The following is a 19,457-nucleotide window of genomic DNA, read 5'->3' on the forward strand; positions in this document are numbered from 1 at the left end:
TGAAGGGAGCACAGTATCATGAAGTGAGCAAGGGAACCGGTGAGAGAGGGTGGAATGCAAGAGGCCCCAGTGAGAGGGGGGCGGTATGAGCGTGCAAGTGAATGAGATCTGACGAAGGACTAAGTTGGCCTGGCTTTAGGCTGGGAGCACACTGGCATACTGGATGCCATCAGTGAGGCATGGGCCATAATAGAGGGGTGGTACGGAGCCGTGGATAGCGCCCCCTGGCATTGGGGCATAGAATGGGCAGCCTCCCGCATTATACCACCAGTTATGGGAACAGCAAAGTTGTGGCAGACGAGACTGGGCAGACTGTCCTACAGACAGGTGGGTGAGTCGACTTGAGACTAGGCCCCACGCATGCCCTCTTGTCACATAGGCCAATACTAAGCTGGCAATAGATCACTTTATCTGGGAGTTGAGAGCGGGGCATTTGCACACAGTGTCCAGTGAAGTAAAGTTGGTGCTTAAGGATCACTGACTCAATGCTGGTCACACTGGCTTCAGCAAGGATGCTGGTATTTGTGCAGTGCTCCTCTCATTTGATTTGGAGGATTTCCTGGAGGCATCATTGGTGATACCTCTCTAGGCTCGAGATGAAGACTGTAGGCCAACCTGGCTAAGTATAAACATTCAAAAAGCCAGAGGCTGAATTGATTCAGTCTTTGAAGGTGAGTCTAAACTGGGTAACTTGAACTGAGAAGAACATGAACAGACATTCACTTTCAATTATGGAAATGCAGCCACATTCTTGCAGAGGCTCATGCCAAAGCTGGAAGGCACTTGAGCATGCCTCCCAGCCTGCCAGGCACTGCCAAAGGGAAGGGATGGAAGCTCCAAGGCTTTTCCCTGCTCCCTGCTAAGATGAAGGGGGCATAGCCAGGCCCCAGCCTGGAGCCAGCATGCTGAGGCCAGGGGGTGGGGGGCTTTAAACTACCCTCCATGGCAACATGAAAGCCCAGCCCAGGACCAGCGAGGGGGAGGGGCACTCCTGCCAGGTTTACCCCCCCCTGCTCCCAGCCCAGGCCACCATGCTATGCTGAGAGGTAGATAGGGATTTAAACCCCATCCCTGGCCCACAGGGGACACCAGCTAGTGTCTGCCTGGTGGGGAGCCCCTGCCAGGCTTTTGCCCCCCTGCTCCATGCTGGGGGGAGGGGAGAGCAGGCATTCCCTGCCAGGCTTTTGCCCTCATGCTCATTCAAGCAGAGAGTGGGGGACATGGTGACACTCTGGCTTGGGGTCAGCAGACTGAGGTGGAGAGGGGGTTTAAATCCCTTCAGCCGCACAGGACCCCAACCCAGGTCTGCCTGGGGGAGGCAGCCCCTGCCAGGTTTCTGTGGCCAGGCCCCAGCCTGGCACTTGCACACTGAAGTGGGGAAGGAGGGGAGTTTAAACCACCTCCCTGGCCCTGGAGCCCAGATGGAGTTTGCTGCTGAGTTTTTCCTTCCCCTGGTCTCATTCTGCTGGCCTGGCCATGCCCCTCACCCACCCCCTCCCCCACTCCAGCAGCAAGTTGGGGGAAAAGTCTGTGAGGGGCTACTCTGCCCCCACCAGGGAGACACTGGCTGTGGTCTGGAGCTGGGTTTCCCACCCCACCCAACCCCACCCCCTTATCAGCCAGTCAGAGCGGCGATAATGCTCTGGCTAGGGAGCAGAGCTAATTTTGCTCCGCTGGAACAAGCAGCCCAACCCAGCCCATGTTTGCAAAGTATCCTGAGATGCTAGGGGACTACGGTTTAACTTGAACCAGGAAGGGGTCTGGGACAGAAGTTCCATAAATTGGTTTGACCTAAATCAGTTAAGTCTGTTGCTACATTTAACCAGATTTATCTTAAACCAGCTTCGGCCATTTTGAAACTGTTTTGTGCACTGAACTTCTGTTCTGTTACAGGTTTAAACCAGTTTCCGATCACTTAAACTGGTTTATGTGTAACTTCTGTTCCTAGCCCCTATATTTCACATCTGTAGAGGAGGGTGGGGATTGTAGACCTGACTCATGTTTTTCCACAGACTATGGGCACTTCTACATGAGACACTACTGCACAGTGGTTACTGTGCATTTATTTAGTACTTGTACAACTAAGTACTAAATAAATGCGCAGTAACCAGAGTTACTGTGTAGTAGTGCTGGCAAATGCTTTTCAAGTGATGCTACTGTGCAGTAGCCTAATAACACTGCATAGTTGCGTATTAGTACTGTCAGTGCTGTGATGCACTACTGTGCAGGATTATTTGGCTATTGCGCACTCAGCGTCTCATGTAGATGCACCCAGTGACGAATAAAGACATGCCAAAGCATGGCTCTGGCATGCATTCTTTGTGACTGTTCTCACTTGTCCCTAATATTACCCTTTCCTTTGTTTTTCTTTTTTTTTATTGGGGGGGACGGGGCAAAATGAGGGAGGGAGAGAGGAAGGGTCTCAGCCCAGACTGCCCTTCAGTTTGCAGACCTGCCAAAATGACACTGACATAGTCTCCAGAATCAATTTGGAAAAATTTCCACATCCATGATGCGCTGCCTGTTTGCATTCTGCTGGAGGGCTTTGGTAGGTTTTGCTATCAAGAAAAATGCAGAGTGGGGATACCATCTCCCCTCTAGAATTCCTACCAAAACTATGTTCAGCAGAAATGGAGCAGTGATCCCCACCTTATCTGGAAGGTGACAAACACCACCTACCACAGAAGGAAAAATGAACAACATTTTAGAGGGAGATGTTGATTTCTGAACAGTGTCAAACTTCTACAAAATTAGTTTACTGTGGTATTGGACTAAATGGTGATGCACTGCTAGCTTCCTCCTCGTGATTACTTACCACCTCTGTCCGCTACACCCACATGCTCAACTGAATTCCAAAGAAATAATCCTCTTCATAGGATGTGCCCATTTTAAATAGAATCTGTCAGCTCCCTTACCTTTACTTCAAACCCTTTGTAATACAGAATTTGTCATCTTGACCACATCTGGATACAAGGTGCACTACAGAAGAGGCTAAGAGCAGCCACATGCTGTGATTTGTAGGAGTACTGGGACAATGCAACCAACTGAACTGGCAACAACATCAGAAAGTGAAGATTGACTATTTCTTTTTATTTTGTTTTACCAGATTCAATTGGACATCAATTCCACACTTAAGCACATGCCATACTGCTAAGTATACATCAAAAGGGAATATGGCACTAAGCCAAGAAAGTACCTTTAAATATGTATGCGGCAGGGCACCTTTGGTGCCTGCCACTTTGTGGACAGAAAACAGGCAGCAGCCAGGTGCCTGATGAGGGCAGTCATTTTGGGCCCAGGGATATAAGCTGGGCTACAGTTTGCTGCAGGGAGGAAGGAGGAAGCATCAGGAGGTAAGGGCAGGGGCTTTTGTGGTGGAGGTGATCCCTTGTAAGATGTAAAACTATACCCTGCCATGGAAGGGTGGTCTGGTGGGGCTCCTAGCGGTGTGAGAGACCCCAGGAAATGCCAGGCCAGTTACCTCCCTAGTGAAAGGCAGGTTGGGGTGCCTTTTAACTCCTGCCCCACATCCCTGGTGGTGTTCTAATGAGCAGGGGAGCTCACGCTCCTTAAGGAACCCTGGGGCAGAGCTCAGGCTGGAGGAGGGACTTGGGGCTGTGCCAAGCCTGGGGGCAATGACTAGAGAGAGACCTTGAGAGAGGGGAGCAATGACTAGAGAAAGTGAAGTGAGCGGGTACCCCAGGAGCAGGATGGCCACCCTGTTACAACGTACATAGAAACTAGAGTACAGGGAAAATTATGCTTCCAAATGTGTCATCTTTGCTACAGGAACAGTAGCAATGCTGCTTACTTCAGGTAGATATTTTAATAGGACAGTTTTATGTTACTATGAAATTTAACATAGCATAGAAGGGCCTAAATTAAAAACTATTGCCTGCTGTGCAACTTCAAATGTAAGAATGTATTATCCTTTTTCTTGAGTAAAAATAAATATATAAATCCCAGGGTTAAGCAATCAATTAAATAAGTAGAGGCAAATTATTTTAGTAAAGATCTGATAAATATGAACTGTACTCAATTTAAATGTGATCTTGAATATTGGTTCTACTAGAAGTAAGTAGCAGTAGCTAAGTCAGTGATTCTCAACCTGCTTAGGCTCAAGACACCCCCCAAAAAAGGCCAGTTCTGAGTTTTCACTTGTTTTTTTGACTGCAGCAAAATACTAGAGTAATTCTTCTGTTTCAGAGAACTCAGAGAGCCCACAACAGGTTAGAATGGTTTTAACACTATGCATTTCTATTTGAAATTTCTGGGCTTATTTTGTGAATCGTGTTTTTATCTCACATTGCTGCACCCCTGAAGGACCTCAAAACCCCCCAGCATGATGGTGAAGAATCTCTGAGCTAAGGTATGCAGCAGAGCTTAAAAGCACTGGCAAAAATAAAACTGGTGATTAGAAAATAACTTCTGCCCAACTTTTATCTAGTGCTGTATTTTGCAAACGAAGTTCCCTTCTGAAGTACAATGCTAGCACACATAGATTCATAGATTCATGCAGTTCAACAAGGAGAAATGCAAAGTGCTGCACCTAGGGAGGAAAAATGTCCAGCACACCTACAGCCTAGGGAATGACCTGCTGGGTGGCACAGAGGTGGAAAGGGATCTTGGAGTCCTAGTGGACTCCAAGATGAACATGAGCCGGCAGTGTGATGAAGCCATCAGAAAAGCCAATGGCACTTTATCATGCATCAGCAGATGCATGACAAATAGGTCCAGGGAGGTGATACTTCCCCTCTATAGGGCGTTGGTCAGACCGCAGTTGGAGTACTGCGTGCAATTCTGGGCGCCACACTTCAAGAAGGATGCAGATAACCTGGAGAGGGTACAGAGAAGGGCAACTCGTATGGTCAAGGGCCTGCAGACCAAGCCCTACGAGGAGAGACTAGAGAAACTGGACCTTTTCAGCCTCCGCAAGAGAAGGTTGAGAGGCGACCTTGTGGCTGCCTATAAGTTCATCACGGGGGCACAGAAGGGAATAGGTGAGGATTTATTCACCAAGGCGCCCCCGGGGGTTACAAGAAACAATGGCCACAAGCTAGCAGAGAGCAGATTTAGACTAGACATTAAGAAGAACTTCTTCACAGTTCGAGTGGCCAAGGTCTGGAACGGGCTCCCAAGGGAGGTGGTGCTCTCCCCTACCCTGGGGGTCTTCAAGAGGAGGTTAGACGAGTATCTAGCTGGGGTCATCTAGACCCAGCACTCTTTCCTGCTTATGCAGGGGGTCGGACTTGATGATCTATTGAGGTCCCTTCCGACCCTAACATCTATGAATCTATGAATCTATGAATTTCTCTTGGTACAGGCTCAGGTAGCTTTTACATCCAAAGTTGTACAATATTTCATGAACAAGTGAAATACCAAATTGTGAATGTATGCCCTATCAATCATACAGGATCAAGTCAACTATCCACTATCAAGGATTTTCTCTTTTCCAGTCAATTTGCCATCTCATTTTCAATACTGCAGCTGGAAGATTCCTATTGCAATTAATCTTTTGCTCTTCATAGAGATAAAATAGAGCACAGCTGAATTTGGCAGATGTCTGGATTGATCTAAGCCAAGGCTGACAGCCTGAGGAGGGTTCATTTGCAGCTTCCAGGCTCCCACCCAGCCATTGCTTCCCCTATTGCTCTGGCTACAGCAGCTGCCACTGTCTCTGTATTTTCCTTCTGGCTTCTGCTTCCTGTTCCTGCCCACAGGGACAGCACGGAGTACAAAAGTCCAATTGATGAGCTGTAGGGAATCTACCCATGGAAGGCTCCAGTAGAGTGGCAGCCTTCACATGCAGTGGAGGGGGTGCTGCCTACATGCAATGGAGCAGTGTGAGGGGCTGTCTGTGCATGCTGTAAAACAGGGGGATGCCTGGTGTGGGGACCCTTGGTTTGCATTACTGCTGTCCAAATGGGATGTGGTCCCCTCCGATGTGGTCTCTGCAGGGTGTGGCCCCTGGCCACCAATAAGCTGGACAGCCCTGATCCAAATAATAGATGTATATTTGATGATCAAAGAAAAAAGTCTTGGCTGGGAGATCAAAATAATTTTATGCTTCTAGCATCAGTCTAATTCTGCATGACCTCTTTCAACTTTGTGCACAAACACATAGGAAGTAAACCATTGTAAAGGTTTGTAAGAGTTACAGAAATGTGAAGGTAGAGGGAGATTCTTTGCCAAAAATACCATATACATTTAAATTTGCAATTCAATTTATTTTTTAAATGCAAAAACACCAACAAAGCCAACCAGCTTCCATAGTCTCCCTTTTTGCTCTTTGTATACAATTGGTTTCTTCTAAATATGAGATTTATTTTTTCAACCTCACCACCAATGCCATCATTTCTGCTCCCAGGTTCTGAAAATACCAGTATTGTATTTCTTTTTATAACAGTAAAACCATACTAATGCCTTTTACCCCATCTTGGGACAAGTTCTGATAAAGCACTATAAAATTCTAGCTATCTGTTCAACAATTTCGTTGTATCCCCCGTTAGTAACTTAACTGATGAAGCTGTATATGTTTCCAGATGCAAATACTCCCATTAAATTGTACAGATTACAGAACAGTAGGTTGTGCAAAGCTTTGCTCCCTGACTTGATTCAGCAAAGATTCGGCCTGATTCACTGGCCGAATCTCCGAATCTAATCAGAGGACCCTTTAATCTGTCAGAATCAAATCGGAGAGATTCAGTGATTTGGACATAGAGATACCTTTAAATGTTTTTCTACATATGGACAATTCAGACAAACACAGCTTTAAAAGATTTTTCTACATACCTTGGAGCAGCAAGAATGGCTCATGAATGCTGTAATGCTGGGACACATGGAGTGTCCGTCAGAGGCACAGGGGACTCCCCAGCACGCTCGGCAGAAGACCCAGAAGTGGACCAGAAGCACTTCTGGTTCACTTCTGGTTTTGCCGCCGAATTTGTGGACCCCCCACCCCCGTGCTCCTGTGGAATGCTCCATCCGCCCCAGCACCGCAGCGATCACGAGCTGTACCTACTACTTCAAGGTATGTAGAAAAAACTTTTAAAGCTGTGTCTGTCTGAATAGCTGATTCTCTGAATTGGCACTGAATCTTCAGTTGCGGATTTGACTAAATTGAATCTAGGACAGCGATTCGAATCAACTAATCGAATCACTGTCTGTGATTCGGGCCGAATCTGAATCAAATAGGGACCATTTCGCACACCCCTACAGAACACGTCTCATTCAGTACTTATTCTTCATTGTCAAGTCTCAACTTCAGTTACTGAAGTAGACTTGACATTCCTCTGGTAATGGGCCATATGGGTGTTTGTACATGTGACGAGGGTTTAGTCCTTACGGTTGCATTCTGTGCCTCCTAAATTGAAACCATGGGTATTTAATTGAAACCTACAGTTTCAATTTAGGGGTTTCCATCACTGTTAAGGCAAGGGGACTGATCCATTTTTTTGGCAGATCCTGCCCGCAGCCAAGGGGCAAGCTGCTGGCAGGCCGAGTGGCCCCTGAGCTGCAGGGGACCCTGGTCCTTCCCTCCACCCAGGCAGACAGCACTTAGCTCGATCCAACTCTTCCCCGACCCTGAGCTGGGGCAGCACCCATGTTGCCATGCAGCACTGCCACCACAGCCACCACAAAGGAAAGGACAAGGGGCCCCTGCAGCTCAAAGGCCACTCAGCCCTCCAGCAGATCACCCTCTAGCCGTGGGAAAGGCAGGCAGGTTTTGCCCGGGGGGCGGGGGGGGGGGGGAGCAGGCACCTATTTAAGGCAGAACTGGTGAAGGGCCCAATCCTTTTATTCTGCGTGCCTTTCCCATGGCCAGAGGGCGTTCTGACTAATAGCTCCCATACATCATTGCAAACTTAGCTGCATCAAGATGTTTTTTAGTTTGCAACAATTCAAGCTCATTTAAAAACCTAAAAACTCCTGCATGTATACAATGTGACACCATTAAGCCACCCAAAATGACTTTTCATCATGTGTACATGGTAATGGTGTCACATATAAAAGCACCCCATGTGTTGGGATCTGGATTCAGTAAACTACTTCCAGGCATTTTCTTCACTGTGACAACTACCAGTTTCCCTGAACTTTTATACAAGTGCAGTCAAAGAAAAGGCAGCAAATAACTTGGTCTTTCCCTCCTCCACAGAACCCACAATACCTTACAAATGTCCCCCTTCCATTACTGTATCTGTTACTTTCATGTTTTACATCACTTTTTATGCTTTTAAACTGAATGACATACTTGCTCCTTTCTCTTTTCTTCTTAAGTATCAGATATTATTCTCCATTCACACACTTCTTATCCATTGGTAGTGGTCTTGAAGGACCCTATTCTCTACATAGTTCATCCTTCCTAGCCACTTACTCAGAAAGGTCTAATTGTCTATTTGCCTGAGAGATTCAATGTTAATACATATAGGTTTTTTATGTAACCCTGGGTGCACAGTGCTACCCACAGCCATGTCCAGATGTTCGGGACCTGGGGTGCCAAGGTAGCTTTACCCTTGCTCAGCTCACCTAGGAGTAGCCACAGGTTCCCTGAGAGAAGGGGCTCCCTTTTACAATGGAGAGACCTTACAGACTCAGGAGTAACTATTTACAGAAATTAATTTTATACAGGGAATAATTATAATATGAGAGCAAATATTAAATGATATCAAAAGTTTGAAATACTCTATTTACAAGGGTGAGTTTACGCAAAAATAGCAGTTAATAACTATTTACACTTAAGAGATCATCAAGTTGATGGATACAATGTTAATAACATACACTATGCTAAATACTCATTATATTAATCCCCTAGCTAATTATCACGACTAATAACCAGTCACCCCAACTTATGACTAAAGGATGGAAGGAGGGGCAGCCCCTCACTCCCCTCATCCCATGCTTTGAGGGCTCCAACTGTCTTGGGCTATCCCACGTAGGCCCAGGTATCTCGCAGTCTGCAGAGACTGTTCGCACTCCAGACCCCTGCAAAACACAGATTCTTCCTAAATGCCTCCATAAACACTTTTCTGCCTGCATACTGCCTCTCCAAATCCACAGAGCTATTTACGCAATTAAACACACAGAGAAAAAGGTCACCGCCACAGGTAGGCCAGGCAGCACCTCTGATTTCACTCCCCCTTTAGGCCCTTAAGCACACCAAGGCTTCCCCTCAAGCCAAACCTCCCTGGTTCTCAGCCCACACAGGCATCCTGGGAACTCTCCCTTGCTGGCACCTCTTTCCCCCAAGCTGATACAGTTCTGCTACAGTCTGTTCCCCAGACACTCATACAGGGGGTTTTATCACACACTTACTGACCCCCAAGTTTCCAAATCCAGCAGGGAATCAGTGCCCCACTCTCCAGGGGCTCCCCAGGGCTATGTCCCCACCCAAAGGGATTTGTGAAGCTGGCTCACAAACTCCAAAGGATAATTCTAGGGGTCTGCTCTCTCCTGCTCAAACCTCAGGGGTTCTACTGGCTTCCTGCCCGCTCACAAAGGCTTCAGCATGCATTAAGGGGAGCTGCCCAGCCAATCCCTGGGCTGGAATTTTCCCCTGATTTTTTTAATTTCCCTGCTGGGGATCATACTGGACTATAAGTATGGCATCCTGATTGAGACAAAATTGATGGTAGTTCCTGGCAAGGAATTCCTGTTGGGACAATCTTCTTCAAGCGTTCAGGCAGAGCCCAAAGTAGGACACTCTAAAAGTGCCCCTTAAGCTGCCTGTTACATCTACATTATACATATATTAGGTTTTTTAATTATTTGTTTTGTTTAGTAAATATAAGCCCACATTCCATAAAGCATACAATAACTACACAGGAGGAAGACTAGGGAAAAAAGTGCATAATAAATAATCCAAGAAAAATAGGAAGGGAATGAAGTGAAGACTGAACAAGAAATCAAGATATACTTTTGTGAAATGTTTCTTGCACAAACAAAAAGTGAACAGTGAAGAAGGCTATAGGCATCTGAGCGATGGAATGAGTGTTTCACTGAAAAGGGAGAGAAAGACAGAGACAACCCTAAACAAAATTAATGTATTTGTTTCAGAATTCACAAAGGAAGGAAGACATATGTCAGAAGCAGAGATTAATTTCCCAGGGAGGAAGAAAAAATACTGAAAGAAACCAGGTTCACACCACAAAAAGTGCTCAGGAAGTTATAATGTGTAAAGGCTTTTAAAACTCTAGGACCAGATGGGATACAGCCTAGATTTCTAAAAGGAGGAGCAAATGAGATGGAAGAACCATTAACAGATATATTTAGAAAATGTGAGAGAGCAGGGGAATTACTGATGGACTGCTGAGATGCACATGCATAATACCTTGATGTAGCAGGAAAGATACTGGAATTGTAACAGATTTGTGTTGTATGGTGCTGTACAACTATCAAATGTTGTCATAGCAACATGATTCAATGGAAATAGGGGGGAAATAACACAGGCTGTTTAAGGGTAATTAAGACATGCTTGTTTATAAAAGGGTGAGTGCAAGTCCCCAGCAGGTTTCGTCTGCTCTACAGGGGAAAATAAAGCTCTCTGTGGTCTTTTAAAATCTTACCACCAGGGAACACTAATTAGCAGGTAGATGTTTCATTGAGCAGCTTGGATCCTGAGAGTGGTGACAGTGGGTGGCAGTTTGGTTGAAGAGCAGACTTCCTAAATGGAGGATGAAAAGGGAACAGATGAGAGGGAAGAGAAAGAGACTTTTGTTCTTTTACTTTTTTCTCTTTAATATTTTTTATAATAAAGATTAAAAAGGTGAATGTGTAAAAGTGTGTGGCCCTCCCAGGGGCTGAGCACAGAACATATCGACAACAAAAACACTTATCACAAGAGACTGAAACCCATTCCCTTTCATGCCCTTCATGGGGTTACACATTTGGAACTAGCTGTTCATCTTCCACATTACAGATGCCCTCCTTATGTAGCCAGAGCAACAAAAGCTGGTCCACATTTTGTTGCAAAGTGAAGAGCCCAAATTCAAATGTGCCATGTGCCTGGACCAAGAAGCAGAAGAGTCTGAGGGCACTGTGAGAGCTGGCCCCTGTGAGTCAGTTTCTTCAGCTTTTCAGGGTCATCATCTTGGTCTTGCCCAGCAGGAAAATTGGCCAGGCAGTTCACTTCAGTCACTCAGCATGGGATAGAGAAAATGTATAGTCTCGGAGAAGTCCAAGTCCAGTGCAACAAACAGTGCTGAAGGCAGCAAAGGGTGTACAGCCAGGGGCAGTTCAGGAAGGCATGGAAAAGAGTCTTTTCCACCTTCTCTTCACAGAAAAGACAGGCTGCTGATGCTGCCAGATCTAAATGACAAAGATGCCATGGCCATGTGCACCAGTTGCCACTAGAGGTTACCAATTCTCTTGTTGATGGGTAGCTTATACAGGGTGCACCAGGCTGGGCAGACTTCCTTTAGAGATACTGCCACTAGATGCTGCCTCCTGGTCATGTCAAGGCAGGTGGCAGGGACATGAACATAACACGCTCTGATTGCCCAAGTGTGCAGTACCTTCCCAGATAGGATCTCTAAATAAATCTCACCACTGTTTTTATTGGACACTAGGAGGAAGAGCAGGGTACCGCACCCGCACCTCTCATCACTGTCCATGGTTGGAGAAAAAGGTAGCAATGGGGGAAAGGGGCAGTGTCTAGTGAGCTGCCATCAAGGAAAGCCCATCATGTGTGTAGGTGGTCCTCCAAGGGCAGCAAGTGCATCCATGGGAAAGGCAGCTTTCGCTTCAGCCAGGAGGAGCAAAGGAAAGAGGACAGAGTACAGAGTACAGACTCAGTCAGACAGCCAGGGCTTTTGCAGAGAGCTGGGTAGAACAGGCTAATTTGCAGAGGTGTGGGTTAAATTAACAGTGTGCAACTAGACCAAGGAAGCAATGATGCTCCCAAAGGCAAGGCTCAGTGCTCCTTGCTGCAAAGGCAAATTATGGACCAGGGACTCCTGCCCTCTCAGTTAGAAGTAGGTCAGCTGGGCCCTGATGAGGGAGAGAGAGATCTGGCAAGTAAGGAAAAATGTTAAGATGCATTGGGAATTGAAACTGGACATAAAAATGGAGGACGAACAGAAACAGAGAAAAGCAGTAAGACATGGGTACATCTACATGGGAAATTAAGGCGAAGCAATAAACTCTGGAGCAGTTTCAGCAGGTGTCAGCTGCTCCCAGAAGCAGTGTCTACATGTGTGCCTGGGACAGCACAACTTTGAGCTGGGACAGAGCAGTCTTGGGCTGGCAGCGGAAACAGGGGGTCAGCCCCAGGCTCCAGGTGGCACCATTCAATGGTGGAGAGGCTGGCTGGGGCAGAAGGATCAGGCAGGAGTGTGACCTCCGTATGGCTGGGGTGACCAGGTGCAATTTATGCCCGCAGTCCCCATCTATACATGCATTTGATTGCATGTAATGACTCCTCTGTAAGATAGTACTATCCCTGAGTAAATTAGTTTATTGCGCCCTAATACTGGCACACATGTAAACTGTGGTGCTTTATTGTGGAGCTAATTAGTCTACACCTCAGTAAAGTGTATGTGTAGATGCACCTGGTGAAAAGGAAAAAAGATGACCAGTCAGGGGAAAAACAGAAACTGAATAAAAAAAAAATCCTGCATGAAAAGAAAGGGGAAAGAAAACCATGTGCCACAGGTAATTAGGAGAGTGCCAGTTTCAGTGAGCTTGTTATAAATCTAATTATTGGCAATCCCTCATAGCCAAGATTGTCTTCCATGACTGCCTTATCTGTGTATCCAAAGATGGCTGACAAGACCAATCTGAGATCAACAGGTTCTACTGCAATTTTAGGAAATATTTCTGTGGAGTAAGGGGCTCTGGATTTTTTATTTGGTCCACAACACATGTTTCTGCTGCTCCCACTTTTCCATCTCCTGTGGTTGTTATGAGATTTCAAAGTACTGAGATCCTTGCAACAGACACTTTCTCCATTTGGGGTGGCCCAGGGAGATACATGACTTGATGTCAATGTTGAATTTTTTCAAGTTGGCTTTCAAGATGTCCTTGAAGTGCTTTCTCTGTCTTCCTCTTGAGCATATGCCTTGACTGAGCTGAGAGAATAAAACTTGCTTCAGGAGGCTGGAATTGGACATCTGGATGATATGGCTGGCCCAGCAAAGTTGATGTTGGATGATCATCGCCTTGATGCTCGTGGTGTTTGCTTGTGAAAGGATGCTAATGCTGGTGTATCTGTCTTCCCACTGGATTCAAAGGATCTTTCACAGGCAGCATTGATAGTATTTCTCCAGTGACTTGCGGTGTCTCCTGTACATTGTCCACGTCTCAGGTCCAAAACATACAGTGGAGATTGCAACCACTTGATAAACCATGAGACTGGTTTCAAATCTGATATCACAATTTTTGAAAACCCATTTCCTCAGGCATCTGAAGGCTACACTTGCACATTTGAGGAGATGTTGGATTTCTTTGATGTCAACTTTCTGCAAGAGATGACTTCCAAAATACAGGAAATACTCAACGTTCTCTAGAGTATCACTGGAGATGAGGACTGCTCATTAAGAACTTGCTGATGGAGGATCTTAGTCTTCTGAATGTTAACCATCAATCCCACTTCCTTGTATGCTTTGGTAAAGCCATCAACAATTGCCTGAAGTTCTGCTTCTGAGTAAGCACACACTACAGCATCACCAGCATACTGAAGCTTGATGATTGAGGTCAGAGCAGTCTTGGTTGGCTCAGAGTCAGGTGAGATTAAATAACCTACCATTAGGGCTGTGTGAAGTTTGTCACTGATTTGATTCAGAGGATATTTGGCCCAATTCAGCAGCCAAATCTCCGAATCCAAATTGAATCAGGAGACCCATTAATCTCTCCGAATCGAATCAGAAGCAATTGACAATTTGGACATAGACACAGCTTTATGTGTTTTTTCTACATACCTCAAGGTACCAGGCGGCTCATGAGTGCTGAGAAAGTGGGGTGAATGGAGCATCCCATGGGAGCATGGGAGGGATCCCTAGCACACTTGGTGGTGGACCCAGAAGTAGACCAAAAGCAGTTCCAGTCCACTTCCGGGTTTGCCGCAAGGGACCCCTCCTCTGCCCCTCAGCTCAGCGACTGGTGCCTCCTGGGTCTGGGGGGTACCTGGGGTCTCCCCATGGCCAATTGCTGACCTGGGGGGTGGGGGGGTCCACCACCGAGCATGCAGGGGGACCCCCCGTGCTCCTATGGGATGCTCCATCTGTCCCACCCTCTCAGTTTTCACGAGCCATGCCTAGTACCTCAAGGTATGTAGAAAAAAAAAAGCTGTGTTTATGGCCGAATTACTGATTCTCCAAAACAGAATCGACTCTTCAGACTCAGGTTTGGCCAAATCAAGTCAGAACAGTGATCCAAATCAGTGAATCGAATCACTGTCCCCCAAAATTGGGCTGAATCTGAATCGAATACAACCTGCTTCACACACCCCTACTTACCATCCATTCAGTAGTTTAGTTCCTTCTGACTGGAAGCTTGCTGGTGGTCAGAAGTAGCATAGTGATAAGGAATATTGAGACGAGTATTGGAGTAATGACATGGCCTTGCTTATCTCCAGTCCTAACCTCAAAGGGATCTGTGATAGATCCATCACTGAGAACCTCCACTTGCATACCATCATGGAGCAGACAAAGAATGGTGATGAAATTTGGTGGGCATCCATACCTCTGAAGGATACTCCACAGCACTTCGCAGCTGACAGAGTCAAAGGCTTTCATAAGGTCAAAGAAGGCCTGGTAGAGAGGTTTATGTTGTTTCTGGTATTTTTCCTGTAGCTGATGAGCAGTCAGTTGTGCCTCTTGATGCCCTAAACCCACACTGAGATTCCAGGAGGAGTTCTTCAGCAAGTGGAAGGAGATGGTTCACAAAGGTTCTTTCAATGATTTTTCCCTCTGTAATTTCCACAGTTGAACCTGTCCCCTTCCATGAAGATTGTCATGATCATGGCAAAGGTTATCTGGGATTTCCTCGTCATTCAAGATCCTTAAGATGAGGGCATGGAGCTGTGATGTAAGCTCCTCTTCCCCCTGCTTGACAATTTCAGCAGGGATTGCATCTGACCCAGATGCTTTGCCATTCTTCATCTGCTTGATGGCTTTCCTCACTCACTTCATCAAGAGTTGGAGGGATTCTGAGATGATCTCTGACTGGGTGTTGTGGGAGAGAACTCAGAACTCATTAACAACAGAGTCTCAAATGAGGTCTTCAAAATGATCCTTCTAACAGGCATTGATGGCTCTCCTTTCCTTGATCAGATCTCCTCCATTTTTAGGTCTCAAGGAGGTTGGTCCCTGAGTGCTTGGAATGTACATGGCTTTGGTGGCACTAAAGAAACAGCACATATTGTGGATGTCAGTGAGATGTAGAATCTTCTTTGCCTGGTCTTCCCACCATCTGTTCTCTATATCACTGGTTCTCTTTGGACTTCTACCTTGATGTGTTGATGATTCAGTTTCGTTTGCTTGGAGTTGGTGTCATTCTGCCAAACACAAAAGGCCTTGTGTTTGTGGTTCATCAACTCTTATCTCCCAGTTATTCTCATCAAACCAGTCTTTGTGTTTCCTGGTAGAGAATCCAAGTGTCTCTTCACAGGTGCTGATAATAGTGGACTTGAAGGCACCCCAAGTGCTGCCAACTTTCTCCCACTGTTGTTGATCAGAATTTGTCACTTTTTCTTTGAGGTGCTGGTGGAAGAGGTCTTGCTTGATTGGGTCCTTGAGTCCTTCGATGTTAGCCTTTCATCAGTATCACTCCTGCTACAGATGTTGTTTGGGAGCCAGTTTGAGTGACATAACTGAGTGGGTGAGTTGGTGATCGGTCCAGCAATTGTCAACTTCTAGTGTAGCTTGAATGAGGAGAACATATTTGCTATCCTGGGCATGAAAAATGACATTGTCAATCAAGTGTCAATGCTTAGATCATGAGTGTTGGCATGATGTTTGGTATCTGTTTTTTGTGGTGGAACAATGTATAAAGGTACTGTCATAAAAGCTAAGGCAAACATATAGGTACCACTACAATAGGCACTGTACAGAAATATATTAAAGATCAAATACATTTTATTAGGACATTATCATTTTAATAAATTGTTTCCCTGTTGGATAGAAAGTTGGGAACAATCACAGAACATTTTTTGTACTCTAAAAGCTTACATTAATATATATAAGCTTTTATATATGTGTAATATATATAAGCATATATATATATATATATATATATATGTGTGTGCGTGTGAAGGCTACTGGGAATATAAATGCAAATAAAACTTATTAAGTTAAACCTTAAATATTGAATTTTTGCAACTTCTTTACTCAATATAACTGGAGGCTTTAGAAGACACCAATTTATATCTGGTTAGCAAAGAGCGAAAGCTCACATACATACTGGCTGCAATAATGGATCTGTACAAGAAACAGGCAGAAAGATGGTTTGTATTTGTTAAGCCAGTGCAAAAGTGGCCCTATTATACAGAGAATTGGTCTTTAAGCTGGATTCTATTCTTAGTTTTAAAGGCTAGCAATTATACTATTGAAAGGGAGTCTTATTCAATATCAGTTTTGGAACTAATACAGTTCCTCAAAATGAGTAAGATAAACTTACTTATTTCTTTAAGACTGTGGAGATAATAGGTAAAAAATTAATGGGAAAAGAGTAAAGCAAACCTATATGAAAGGAAAGAGGAGATTTGGTTACTCTAATATGGAAGCATTGATAAGTAACAGAGGCTAGGGAAAGAATTAAAGGATTTAATGCCACCTGTTCTAGAAAGCTGTTGATCAGGCTGTAACTACAAATAGTTAAACCTACTTGTGGAAAAGACTTACCTGCTGAAGCTGGGAGGCAGCGGGACGCTGCACCGGGAGCCGAGCGTGGAAAAAGTGAAACCGCGGCGGACAGAGCTGCCACAGCAGAAGTTCAAAGAGAAAAAAAACAGATGAGCTGGAAGGAGCCAGGGACAGCTCCCGCATCAGCGTGGGCACATTTTTTTACGTGCCTGCCAGGGCTGACTGGCCGGCCGAATGCCCAGGGCCAAGATAAAAGGCCCAGTGGAAGAGCAGCAGGAGGGGGGCAGGAAGAGAAACCCCGATCCGGTCCAGGGGGACAGGAGCATGCCCACAGTCCCAGGGAGGGGACCTGGTGGGCACCCCAGGACAGGGAGGCCTCGGGGATCCACGGCCAGCATGAGCCAGGGGAGCCACCCACAGAGCCACAGTGGGCACTGACCAGCACCACTGAAGACTGTGGTCCGGTGGGACCCAACAGCACCTTAAAACAGATGCCACCAACAGATGGTAAGGACCCCATCCAAGAAAGGGACGATACGATGGGGAATGAGACAGTGCCAAGGACAGACAATGCCTAAACAGGAAAAAGTGGGGCTGCAGAAGACGTTCAGGGAAGGAACACCACCGACTGACTGCGGCCATCAGACCCTATGAACTCGAGCATTGAAGACCATCCAGGACATTACCCTCGATGACGCGAGTGGTAACATAGCGGTTGGCGGTAGGCGGGGTATAGGGGAGGCGGAGCCCCACATAAAAGGGAGCAGAGGAAGTGACCAAGGTAAGGCTTCAGGGGGGCAGAACCAAACATCATCCTCCCGATTCAAACAAATTAATCAAAGACGTGGCAGGCAAGGCCCCTGGGGAACCACCCCAAAGTCACTTGGTGACTAGAACGTCCATCCCAAGAAGCCACAGCAAGGTTCCAGAGGCATCCCCACCCACGACGTACCGGGGAGAGGCATGGGAGGTTACACTACTCTCTATCTAATCTCTATGTAGAAAGTAAAATAGGGATTTTGGAGCAGGGACATTATACAACACAAATAAGAATGTTCCTTTCTTGAGCCTGAACAGTCATCAATCTAGACTAATGACCTTAAACAAAACAAAGGGCGGTAAAATGAAAATCAAGGTTTCTGCCATATCTCTGTAATGAGATTGTTTGAAAATTGTAGAAGATAATACCATTTTAATCTTTTCTACATAGCTGTCTAAAGAATATTGGAATAGTCACTGTAATCAATACAGCTAAGGTACTGTGGATAGTATATGCCTGGAACCCATTCAGGGATGAATGGAGGAATAACTACAGGCAGTCACTGGCAGATTGAAAAAAGTACCAAAGCAGACTGATGAATCCCGTAGCTTGGGAATCTAACATCTGAAAAATTATGATTTAATTAAAGAATGTCTTCATGTACTCATCAGAGGGATCACTCATGTCTAATCTGTTAGTTGGGTTAGAGTAACTAACTAGAAGATTGGCATAACAAAGATAAAGAAACAACTTTATGGGACCTTAAAAATGTTTTTGAAACCATCAGCCTCAGAGTTGGTTCAGCCTGGAGTAGAATTTTTATTATTATATAAAATTAGTTTTACTTAGTATTTTACAACTTTTAGGTTATAACGGCATAAATAACTACAATGCTTCTACTACCCAAGGTAGCTTGATTATCTCTATATGGCACTGACTTGTGAGGTACAGATATACCATATTTCGTTTGTCACCATTCTAGGATGTAATATTTTCTGTTGCAGAAATGTTACATATTGTTTAAGATTGTCCTGTACTAAATATCCTCCCCCCTCCCTCCCCACCATAAAATTCAGGGAGCTATAGCTCACTAAATAGATTTCCATCATTTACCTAATGACACCATAAATTTTATTCATATTGTGTAGGAAAACAAATTAATTCGTATTATTTACTCAAAAAAGATATTTTCTTTTACAACAAATAGTATTACATACAAGGCAAAAATACACTGAGATATATTTGGTTAACTAGAAAAAAATTAGCCATTTCAATGCATCAATCCCATTGGAACAGCAACATTCTTTTAAGTGAGTTTTCATTTACAATTATGTGTTTATTCACAAGCAAGACAAGGCTCTTTGGGTATATGTGATATCTTTTATTAGACCAACTAAATAGCTTTATTTGCCGGTTAGCACTGATAGCACCGATTTGCCAGTGGGGCAGCTAGCAGAGATCACACAGCTGGGTGGGGAATCCCTGCCAGGCGGTGACTCACTGCTAGCTGCCCCACTGTGGATTGGGACAGGAGGTTGGGACCTACCCCTCCCCTGCAACTCTTTCCAAGTCCTCTGCCCCGAACTGGGAAGCCAGGGCCAGGAGCTCCCTACTGCAATGCAGGGGGATACTGTCCCCACCCAGGCTCCAGTGGTGGAGTTCATCCTGGCAGCAGGCAGCTCCCTGGGGCAGAAAGCAATCTCCCAGCCCCTGCCAGAAGACAGCTGTCTCCTGACCCCATGGTCTCTGCCAACCCCTAGTACCCAGGGGGAGTCTAGAGCTCCCCCTGCCTAATACAGGGAGCTGGCACGGGGCTGGAAGGGGTGGGAGCAAACTGCTACCAGAAGCAGCAAATCAGCTCCTGAATCCTGCACATGTAGATGCCTGCCCAGCATCTGCCC

General features: G+C 45.6%; 1 protein-coding gene across 7 annotated transcripts in view; it reads right to left on the minus strand.

Moving 5' to 3' along the window:
- ENTREP2 (endosomal transmembrane epsin interactor 2) overlaps nucleotides 1–19,457 on the minus strand; it is a 451,267-nt gene that overhangs the window by 235,990 nt on the left and 195,820 nt on the right. The window contains exon 3 of one of the 7 annotated variants that reach the window (XM_019477588.2): nucleotides 10,563–10,660. The exons of the other annotated variants lie outside the window; for them this stretch is intronic. The gene's annotated coding sequence lies outside the window, so the exon portion shown is untranslated. The remainder of the gene's footprint in view (nucleotides 1–10,562; nucleotides 10,661–19,457) is intronic. 7 annotated transcript variants of the gene reach the window in all.

This window comes from Alligator mississippiensis, chromosome 11, assembly GCF_030867095.1.
Source record: "Alligator mississippiensis isolate rAllMis1 chromosome 11, rAllMis1, whole genome shotgun sequence".
Classification (NCBI taxonomy): Eukaryota; Metazoa; Chordata; order Crocodylia; family Alligatoridae; genus Alligator; species Alligator mississippiensis.